The sequence below is a fragment of the Montipora capricornis genome, chromosome 7 (assembly GCF_036669925.1).
Source record: "Montipora capricornis isolate CH-2021 chromosome 7, ASM3666992v2, whole genome shotgun sequence".
Lineage (NCBI taxonomy): Eukaryota > Metazoa > Cnidaria > Anthozoa > Scleractinia > Acroporidae > Montipora > Montipora capricornis.
The window spans coordinates 3,213,602-3,223,601 of NC_090889.1; the positions used below are offsets into that span (position 1 = coordinate 3,213,602).

A 10,000-nucleotide genomic window follows, 5' to 3' on the forward strand; every position below is an offset into this window, starting at 1 on the left:
TGCCTTCTTTCTTTTTGTGATTTGATTTTCCTTTTTTGGTTTTTTCAGAATTATTGCGGGCACGTTTACGTTTCTGTCAACTTTCAGCACTGGCAAGGCTGAACTTGTGCCCTTTTGCAAGTTCTTCATGAGTTTGGTAGATGTCTTCTCTGACAGCTTCTAATTGGCTTTTGAGACCAATAGTGGCTGATAACGTTTCCTGAATGTAAGCAAATTGCTCCTTGGCCCACGATTTTAGCTTTGCAGACGATGGCTCAAACAACTCTTCTTTCTGCTGCTGTAACTTTGTCTTGATTAATTCCGCTTGTTTGATTTGTTGCTCAACTTCTTTCTTGGCAGACACAGGTTGAGACTGCGGCCTGGAAGGAACTGGCAGTGACCTCACTTGAGTAATGTAATTTTTGTCCGACAGGTTGGTTATTCTTGTCACTGAAACCGTCAAACTACCCAGCAGCTGTTTCCTTACCCACCTGTCTCTCCTTTCTTTAATCCAGTAGCTGGGCCAGTAGATGTGGCTGGGCTGACTCATACACTTGTGGAAGAATACTGTTAAAAAAATGCTGCCTGGGAAATCTTGGGTGGGGAATCATGAATGTCTTCCACGGCCTTTCTGGGTCTGATGGTTCTTCAGGGAACTCTGCAGTTAACTTACCGCTTTGAAATGTAAGATTTGCCTGCAGTGATTTCCTTGGCTTTCCTAGCTGAGGATGACTTGATTGAGAAGACTGAGAAGAAGTAGTTGGTTGGCAAAGCTTCTCAAAGTTCAAAGACAGCTTTCGCTTGTGACCCGGTAACACAATGCCGACACTTTGCTCTAGTTCTTCCTCTGATAGCCTGACTGCTGTCTCCAGGTCATCAAACCCTGCCGCTCGAAAATTATCAAAGTACTGAGACGAATTAATTCTAGTCGAGAATGCTTCAAGACTTTCATCCATTGCAGTGACTTGTAGCGTTGATTGCATCTACCCGTGAACGCACTTGATAAAAACATATTCTGTTGCGCTTTCAAACAGCTAAACCGTAAAGTTTGCCCGTCCATATTGTGAAGGTTTTCGGCTTTTTCGTCCATATCTGACCTTTCTGTTTTCGATTTCAGATGATTTGGATGATTCCTCTCCTCTCTTCTGTCTTTTGTAAAAGAAAACGTGGAATGACTTGAACCGCATTGTTAGGCTACATGTATCTAGCTGTCAATTTTTTTCTGGATGTTATCTTTGATAGCCTTATCAGATGAAAGGGCGCCAGGTTTCCTAGGCTTCTTACAGCCGGGAGAATCACGTTGGTAAAAATGTGGCACTAGCATGCCGCTTTCGTGGTCTAAAATGCTGTTTTGGAGGTATGAAAACTATGTTAAAGAATTCACCTAGAACATATATATCACTGCAAAAAAAGCCATTTTTCGAATGAGTGAATCTCGCTCTTTTTTTTGAGTAAACTAGTCCACTGACTCAGTATTTTGAGTAAAGTTACTCTAAATATGAGTAAAATGATGATATAGACTGTCAAGGATACAACAAGCATTTATCTTTCAGTAATAATTCTTATTTTTATGTCCTTCCATATTTTTGCCCTAGGATAATTTTCAATAAATTTAAACCGTCCACATAATTGAGCATCTCAAAAGAACTTTTGGACTACCTGGGCCAAACTCTAGTGACATTCTCAAGTAGTTTCCTGCTGAGGGTTGAAGCAAATAAGCTTGCAAAGCTTGGTGACGCTTTGCCAAAGAAAAGGCAATGTTCTTGAAATTATTGACACAGTCAATCAGCTTCTTGAAATAATTGTGTTTTGCCTCAATCCTCATGGCCCAATTCCTTACCAGTGGACCTCTCTGCAAAAGAAAATATTTTCGCACTCATGAAAATCAGTTTTACTTCAGTGTTGGTGAAAATTGTGGATATTTAGTGAGCTTCCCACTACTATTCATCAATCTCCACTTCGCTGAATAATTTCTTAATTAACACTGGCCCCAGACACTTTATTTCTACTGGAATATCCAATATTCACCTCACAATTTGTGTCGGATAATGGACCATATAGTGCTGCTTTGGAATTGTTCGTCGTTCATTTAGCTCACTGAACTGTGTAAGGTACTCTTCGACAAGAAGTGCCAGATATGCTGCCAGCTGAGTGCTTGTTCTTGGCAAAAACTATCTCTTCAATTTTCAGTGACCTGAGAAAGTTTTCCCAGCAATCATCAGCAACCGGAATGAAATCACCAATAAGAAGAGGCAGCATTCGTCCCAAGCACCACATCTGTGAAGCTGATTCAAATATATCAAGTTCATATTTATGAAAACCGAAATTGTAATAATTGTGTCTTGACATGACAAGAAATTGACAATATAAATATCATAATGTGATTTGAAGATCAAGAGATCATCACAGATGAGGGAGCAACTTGAGTTGGAAGAAAGCCTGTAAAGGAATCAAGTGACCAGATCGAGAATGCTGAAGTTGTACATTGTTTTTTAATCCTAGACTGCGATGATCTCTCTATTCTTGTAATTCATGTCCACATGGTGAGATTTGATTTCACCTTCCATTCTACTTCATACTGGATCCGGTACGCAAGAATTAATAATTGATATTAATGGGACAGAAAACAAAAAAACCAGCAACAACTGTCAATTAAAACAGAAAAGTAATAAGGTTCATTAAGGGTGACCTTTGTCTTACCTGATTGATGTAATGAGGCTGAGTCAGAACTTAATACCTGTTGTTTAATGGAGCTTAGCTTGTTACTGGCATCCACCAAGGGATAATTGAAACTAGAAATCCTCTCATTGAGAATATCAAGTGCTTATCCATGTTAATGTATTTCTTTAGCAGCAACTTTATTTCAAGGGGCAACACTCCTTCAAGCTGGTCATGTATTACATCAACGTCAAGACAATCTACTACATGAAAAGAACGGGACTGATTGAGGATGGATGACCTTTTAACACCATAAGTTGAGGATAATGTTTGATCGTTGTGCACCAGTTGGCAATGTCTGTTGTGACTTGCTCTTGTCCTTAACTGGTATTGGTCTTGTGTGAACTGCAACCCAATTTCAGTTGATAAACAACAAGATTTTCACAGACATGATTTTTTTTAATGTAGTTATAACAATAGTCATCTGTTACAACATTTGCTATTAATGTACATGATGTAGCTACTGATCCAAAGTGACAAAATCAAGCATGCTGTTTGTTATTCTACATGTATATAATAAAAAAGTGTTAAAATTATTTATACATTCTCACTGTTGTCTTCTATTGCTGAAAATCTGTAGAATAAAAAATTAAGGCCAAACTTACTTTACTGCTGATTAATTTTAGATGTCCTTGCTAAATTGAAAATTATTACGTAAATATGAACTCAAAGCTAAGAGACTGTTCATTATTAATACAGTTTGTAATGATCCCATGTAATGTACACTCATTGAACTATAACAGTTACTTTAACACAGTTGAAGAGCTGGTTTAGAATTATCAAGGATTTGCCTTAATGTATATCTCTCTGGTTACTTGCCTTTGTTTGAAGTCATTGCCTGTACCCATACAGACTCTACACACACTCAAGGAATTAAAACTTTCAACAAATCCACCAATACTGTGTGCCCCAAGATTATCTGATGATAGAGGTCCAATGCTTCCGTGAAATGTATATGAAATACCATTTATTTTGGTTTCCACACCATGATCCTGTAAAGAGTAACAATAAATATTGTAGAAAACTTAATTAACTAGAGGTAAGGACAGCATGATAAAACAGTGAGGATTTATGAACAAACAACAATTTATATATACATGTATGCAGCTTAAAGCAACATTTTATTCCAAAAAAAGAAAACACTGTAGGCATTTCACTTAGCCTCTAAAGGGCAAGGATATAAATACCGACAAGTGTCAATTGATTTGTTGGGATTTTGCATCCAATCTGGGACATCACTGCACGTACTTCCTTGTGAATGAGATCAAAATATGGTTTGCTGATTCCAGGAGTTATCTATATAAAAAGACAAGTACCAAACAAAAATTGACAAAATACTGTACTTTACTAACAGATTCAAGAAGCCTTATATCTCTCATGAAAGGCTGAAGTATCTTGTCCATCCCAAAAGTGGATATGTATGGCTCCCCCGGAAAATTCTTGAAAATTAGACTCTCGGAAATGCATTTTCCAGCATTCTGAGGTGAAAATTTATAATTCTATGTCCTCAGTTTGCAAACAAAATTGTGAATAATTTGCGGAGCATTTACTTATACTAGCAATGTTTTAACTGTTTACAGCCTTAGAGAATTTACTAAATTGACAAGCGCAAAGTGACTTCATGAAAACCAATAATGTAACTGTTTGCAGCCTCTGGGAATTTACTAAATACATAACAGTATGAATACTGAAACCTAACTCTCTGGCTTACCGGTATATTGCTTAGTTTGTTAGATAGTGAGCCACACTTGCTTTTCTGATTTAAATTATAATAACTGAAACAAACATATAGATCGCACAGTTTCATGAATGAACTCCTCCTGTACTGTTTTGCTGCTTTCATTCATGAAGAAAACTTAAGTCAATCCTAAATACGGGCAACTAATGTATGAAGCTTAAAAGGACTACACTATATGTCATCGGAAAATTCAAAGTCAGAGCCATAATCTGAATCATCATCATCATCTGCTGGTAGCTCCAATCCTTTTGAGGTTTCATCTACTTCATCTGCAATTGTACGTTGAACTGGCTGAATGATGCTGTCATCATTTGTCTGCACACCAGCATCCTGCATGGTTACCGTTACAAGGTTCTCACTTATACCACTTGAACTGGCGACCAGTGGTGTGTTGACAAACTTTAAAGGACACTTTCGGCGTGGTTTGGCAGCTAACCAAGCTCTAACAGAAGCATCAATCACTCCTTCAAATTCCTTACTTCTCACTTTAGGACCATTGATGAGAATGTGTAGCAGAGCGTTGAGCATGTCATTCCTCACTCTACTTCGAAGCCTTGTCTTCATCAGTTTTAAAGAACTGGCACCCCTTTGCGGCCATGCATTCGAGACTGGAAGAGAGATCACTGCCTCTGCCAACTTTGCAATAAGTGGAAGATTAAATGGGACCAGGTCCTTCATGAACATTAGCTTCTGGAGGCACCAATCAGTTGAAGTGACTGTAGGTTTGCTCCCACCAGAGGGCTTTTTAACTTCCTCAGGCAATTCGTTCTTCCATTTTGCCAAGTCGTACTTGAATACATGCCACTCATCCATCAACTGCTTTTTGTTGCTTTTGTCGTCAAAGAACTGCTCAGCCAGAAGTTTCACCGCTGCACTGCCATAATCCCTGAATCCTGGCTGGCCCCTTCCTGGAACTTGTGCAGGGTCAAATATACTAAAAGCAGACAGGAGGGGAAGGGCAGGAAATCTGCTACTTAAGAGCGACTTGCTGTAAAGGTCATCTATACCTATGCAAGATAGAAAAAATCAATTTTCTGAAAAATTGTCAGGAAGAAGGTTTTTACTAACTTGTTTCAAAACTGTAACATTGAGGTTGTTTGGATTTTTATTTTCTTCTCCAGACGGCCTTTAGTATTTTGTCCCTGAAAGAGCAAAACTCGCACCTAACATTACACTTTTTGCGAAGGCTAGCAAGCCAAGATATTGTGCGTAGCTGGGAAAGCTAACCCGTATTATTTAAATATAATGTTTGAGTACTTATTTCGTGTTGTCAGATCCACATGTAATATGAACCTGAATTTTTAACAATTTTTCAAAATTATACGCCAAGGCTATGTTTCATCACTTCCAAAGTTAGGTCAAATTTGTGGACCAAAAAGTCAATCTGGTACATGGATTTACCTCTCAAAACTATTTTTCTGGATAAAAATATCACTTCATCTTACTTTTTATCGCAAATCTAGCTTGGGTAAATAAAACGCAAAAATTTGACAGCGTCTCGTAATCAGACACTTGAGCTAATCGCTTGACATTTTGAACTTTCACGCCACGATTATCATCTCGAACATCGACCCTGAAGTGTTCGCCTGTGGGTCGTTCTCCGGTAAAAATAGTTGTTTTCAGCCTCCAGATATCTGTTGCTGTAATTTGAAGACAGTTTCTAGCCGCAAACGAGTCTATTTAGAAAAGGGGTGTTTTGAATAATTAATTAAATATTTGGCGGTTGGCGAGCACAGACCATGGAGCACGCAACAAAATGTCAGTTTATAAATCGTTTTCAAGAAAAATCTTTAGAGACTATATTAGAATAAATAGTTGAATAAATACTCGGAGTTATTTCTTACCTCAATTTCGCCTTTCTGCTGACTCTTCGTCTCGTGAGTGAAGCACTCAGAACTGTTGCCAGGTTACGTATTAACCAGTTGACACAGGCAACCCAAGCTAATAGTTTGGTCAGTTTCGTTCGGAATAATAATAATAATAATAATAATAATACACATGGGTGAGATATTTATTATTTCTGGATGTAACATTAACACATGGTTCTGTCCTACTCAGAGCTCATTGCTATTGCTCCTACACATACTCATTATTAATATTAATTGTAGTAGAACTGGTAATCAAGATTCTAGAATATTTCGATTGCGGACAGACGTTATCGTACTAAAAAAGTAATTATATGCTTTAATAGTTTCAGTTCCTTTGGTAAATTCTTTTAAATTCCCCCACCCACGCCCCTGTTCGACTGTTTAAGTTCTGCTCTTAAAGTGAAAAATACCTATTAACACACCTACTAAGGTATTTCTGTCTCATTTTACATGATGAATGTAAAACAATTAAGACAACACGCTCTGTTATTTTACATTTGCAAACACTCTTCCTACGCTGTCGAGACTTTTGTGACCGACTTGTTTGTCGTACTAAAAGTGAGTAAATTATGAGCCTTACCTTACTCTCTGAAAAGTAGGTTAATTGGGGTAAAGGGCGAAAATAATTTATGAGCCTGCGTTGCAGGTGTAAACGGGAAGCGAGATGTAGGGGAGGCGAAAACCAACGTCCCGTCCTGAGCTTCCATCGGCGCAATCCCTCCCACTGCCCGGTTTTACGGGTGCTCCCCCAGGCTAGAAATGAGGAGGCCCTTTCTCATTAGATGTCATTCTCTCGGCTCAGCCAGGTTCAGATCGCTTTACTTGCGAATTTTTATTTCGCCCTATACTCCACTAGCTAGTGAGATGTTCCCTGGCTACTGACAGATCGAAACGTTATGCATATGGTATACATATTTCCTATTTTTTCTTACTCATTGCAATCGCAAGCTAAAACAAGTCCACTTAGAGCATCTATGTATTCTGCCTTTCGTTTGTTATTAAAACCTTCCGTTGTTATGTCAAAGTAGTTGCATACAATACGAAGCATAGCAATGCTGAGCTGCTTGAGTCTCTTTTCTTTGTACAAGGCGCAAATGTCTAGGTTGTCATATACAATTGGATGCCGCAACTGAACTTCTTGAAGTATGGCTAGCCGAGTGACATCCATTTGCTGCTGCTCTTCTGCCGCCATGATATCTGGCGCTGAAAGTTCACCTTGATCATAACGACATTTTGCCGCCATTCTAGAAAAAAAAGACTGCACTTGCTGCGTGGTGAGATACTCGTCTCTCTTGAACAGCTTCGAGCCATCCATCTTCTTGGCAAATCTCATGTCTCGGGCTACATTAATGGGATCCTGTTTTTGGCCTGTTGCCTGGCCAAGATTAAATTTTTCCTCCAAATATTTCTTCTGGGTATCACTGAATCGATTACACTTTTTGATAGTCTTCAAGGCCCACCCCTCGGGTAAATTGTTAGCGCTTACTGAGACGTCTTCTTGTTCAAGGGCTGCCGAGACTGCTTCACTCGAGCCTTCGACTAAAAGGGCGTGGTATTTCTTTTTAGCCACGTCCAACAGAGTGCATCTCTCAGGCACCATCTTGCACTGACCAAACAATAGGTGCTTTTCCAAACTGGAATGCCTCTGGTTCATTTTGACACATCCTTCATTTGGGCAGGTAAGGAGTTCACTTGAGAACTTATCACTCTCTGTTGCTGGCTGCTCATCGTCCACTTGCACTTTTTTTGACCTTTCTTGTGACACACTAACAAAGTCTCCATGGGAGAATCTTCCCTCGAAGGAACAATTTTGCAAGTAATTTGGAACTGGAAGAAACAGAACCCTAATCATTGTAAAGGTCTGACTGTTGATTTAATAGAGCATTCGTCGCAAAATAGTCCACGCAAAATGATTCATTTGATCATATGACGAAAATGCTTTGCTATTTACTCATTTGACTTCCCAATTGATGCGCGTAGCACGTAGAAACCTTTTCTGCCTTTTTGTTTTGGCTGTTACATGCCATGTATGATAATTCCTTTGTAATGGTCATTTGAGTAGTTTTCAAAAGGCCACAAACAGAAGACAGCCATTGTATAGGCAAGTCATACAACCTTAGCGAACCACAGGAAACCCCAAATATGTACCCAAATTCTGAGAAAGGGTTTGAGGTGTGGCTGTTTATTTGATATATGCTAAATACAATCGTTCCTCTTCATATATCTCCACCGTTAATGTGGGTTTTGAATAAGGTGATCATGACGTTACATAAGCAGACGTTACAAGGGTATTTTACTCGATAGCCACTTAACTTGAAAATTGCAAGACCCTGGGAAAGAAGTTGTGCTAATTACAGCTTACAAACCCCTGAAAACTAATTATATTCCGCTGTATTTTACGACAAACAGCAGCCAACAGTTCCACTTTCCAGAAATTTGACAGCAATAATAAAATCAGTTGTATAGACTGCATTGCTTATGTGAAACATGAATGCAATACGTACCTTCAATTTGGCTTTGGTTAATTAGTTTGCCTTGTCCCACCTGAAACGCCCTCCAGACGGTAATACCTTGCTCGCTGAACTGGAAGTTGTTCAGGGAACTTACTCCCGCTAACTTAACGTGAGGGAGAACATTCTTTCCTTCAGTGCTTGCGTTAACTAGGACAACCCGTACGCCATTTAGACCTCCGTTAGACAACATAGCGTCTCTGAAGTCTTTGGCATTCTGCACATCGTGACCCTCGTTAATGTGACGTCTGACGTGAGCCTTTATTGAGGCAGCTCTCCTGTCGCAAGCTCCTTTTCCGCCTTGTGGGTCGCTGAAGTCGACCCGGCGGACTCTGACACCGGTTTTGGTCTTCATTGCGTTACATGTTGCCAGCAACACTGAGTTGTGATAACACCCAGCATTGTCCTGGCGGAGAAAGGTAGATGTAATCTCTGGGTGCTCGAATTTAAGGGTGCGCAAAGTATGCTCTAAGATGCGTACAACTGCAGATGTATCTTGTAAACAGTTCTCGATGATATGTACGAATGTCTGGCTTTGCAGCCTTCCGTCTACTTTTCGCGCCACAACGCTTAAATGCCACGAAAGCCCCCGTTTTCCGAACCAGTCGGACTGAGACTCGCGATACTTCGCGGGTAAAAATTTCATCGCCCAGTCTTGGGTTATGAGAACCGAAGCGTCGTCAAGCAAATTCAAGCAGTCAATTCTCGCTTGATCTTGCCGAACACTGCGAAGTTGGTGTGCTTTCCAAGACGTAATAGCCTCCTCTGATTGTTTGAACGTGTATAACTGGTCTTCTAATTCCTCCTCTGGCATACAGGCCTCGTTCAACAAATACCCTTCAATGTTCCGCAAGACGCTTCGGAGACCTTCACACTGCGAGCAACTCCGGTCATGTACATGTTGGCATGGGCTTTGTAGTTGGCTATCGGTGATATCACTCAGCGCATAAGTGCTGCAATGATCAGCAACAGCAGTGCTCTCCGAAACATGAACCTGGAAAAGAAATGGTTATGTACTTTTCATAAACTTCACTTTGAATGATGCTATTTCTTCCTTCCCTGGAAAAGCTGCATAAAGAGGGTCACGTTTTTGTATACAAAGAAGGCGGTAAGTCTCAATATTTCAATATTTAGTTAATATTCAACTAAAAGTTGAAGTTGTTGATTCATCGCATTTTCTTTCTACT

General features: G+C 39.7%; 1 pseudogene; it reads right to left on the reverse strand.

The window, feature by feature from the left end:
- Window positions 1–4,606: 4,606 nt before the first annotated feature.
- Window positions 4,607–10,000, reverse strand: part of LOC138055334 (zinc finger protein 862-like) — a 17,414-nt pseudogene continuing 12,020 nt past the window's right edge.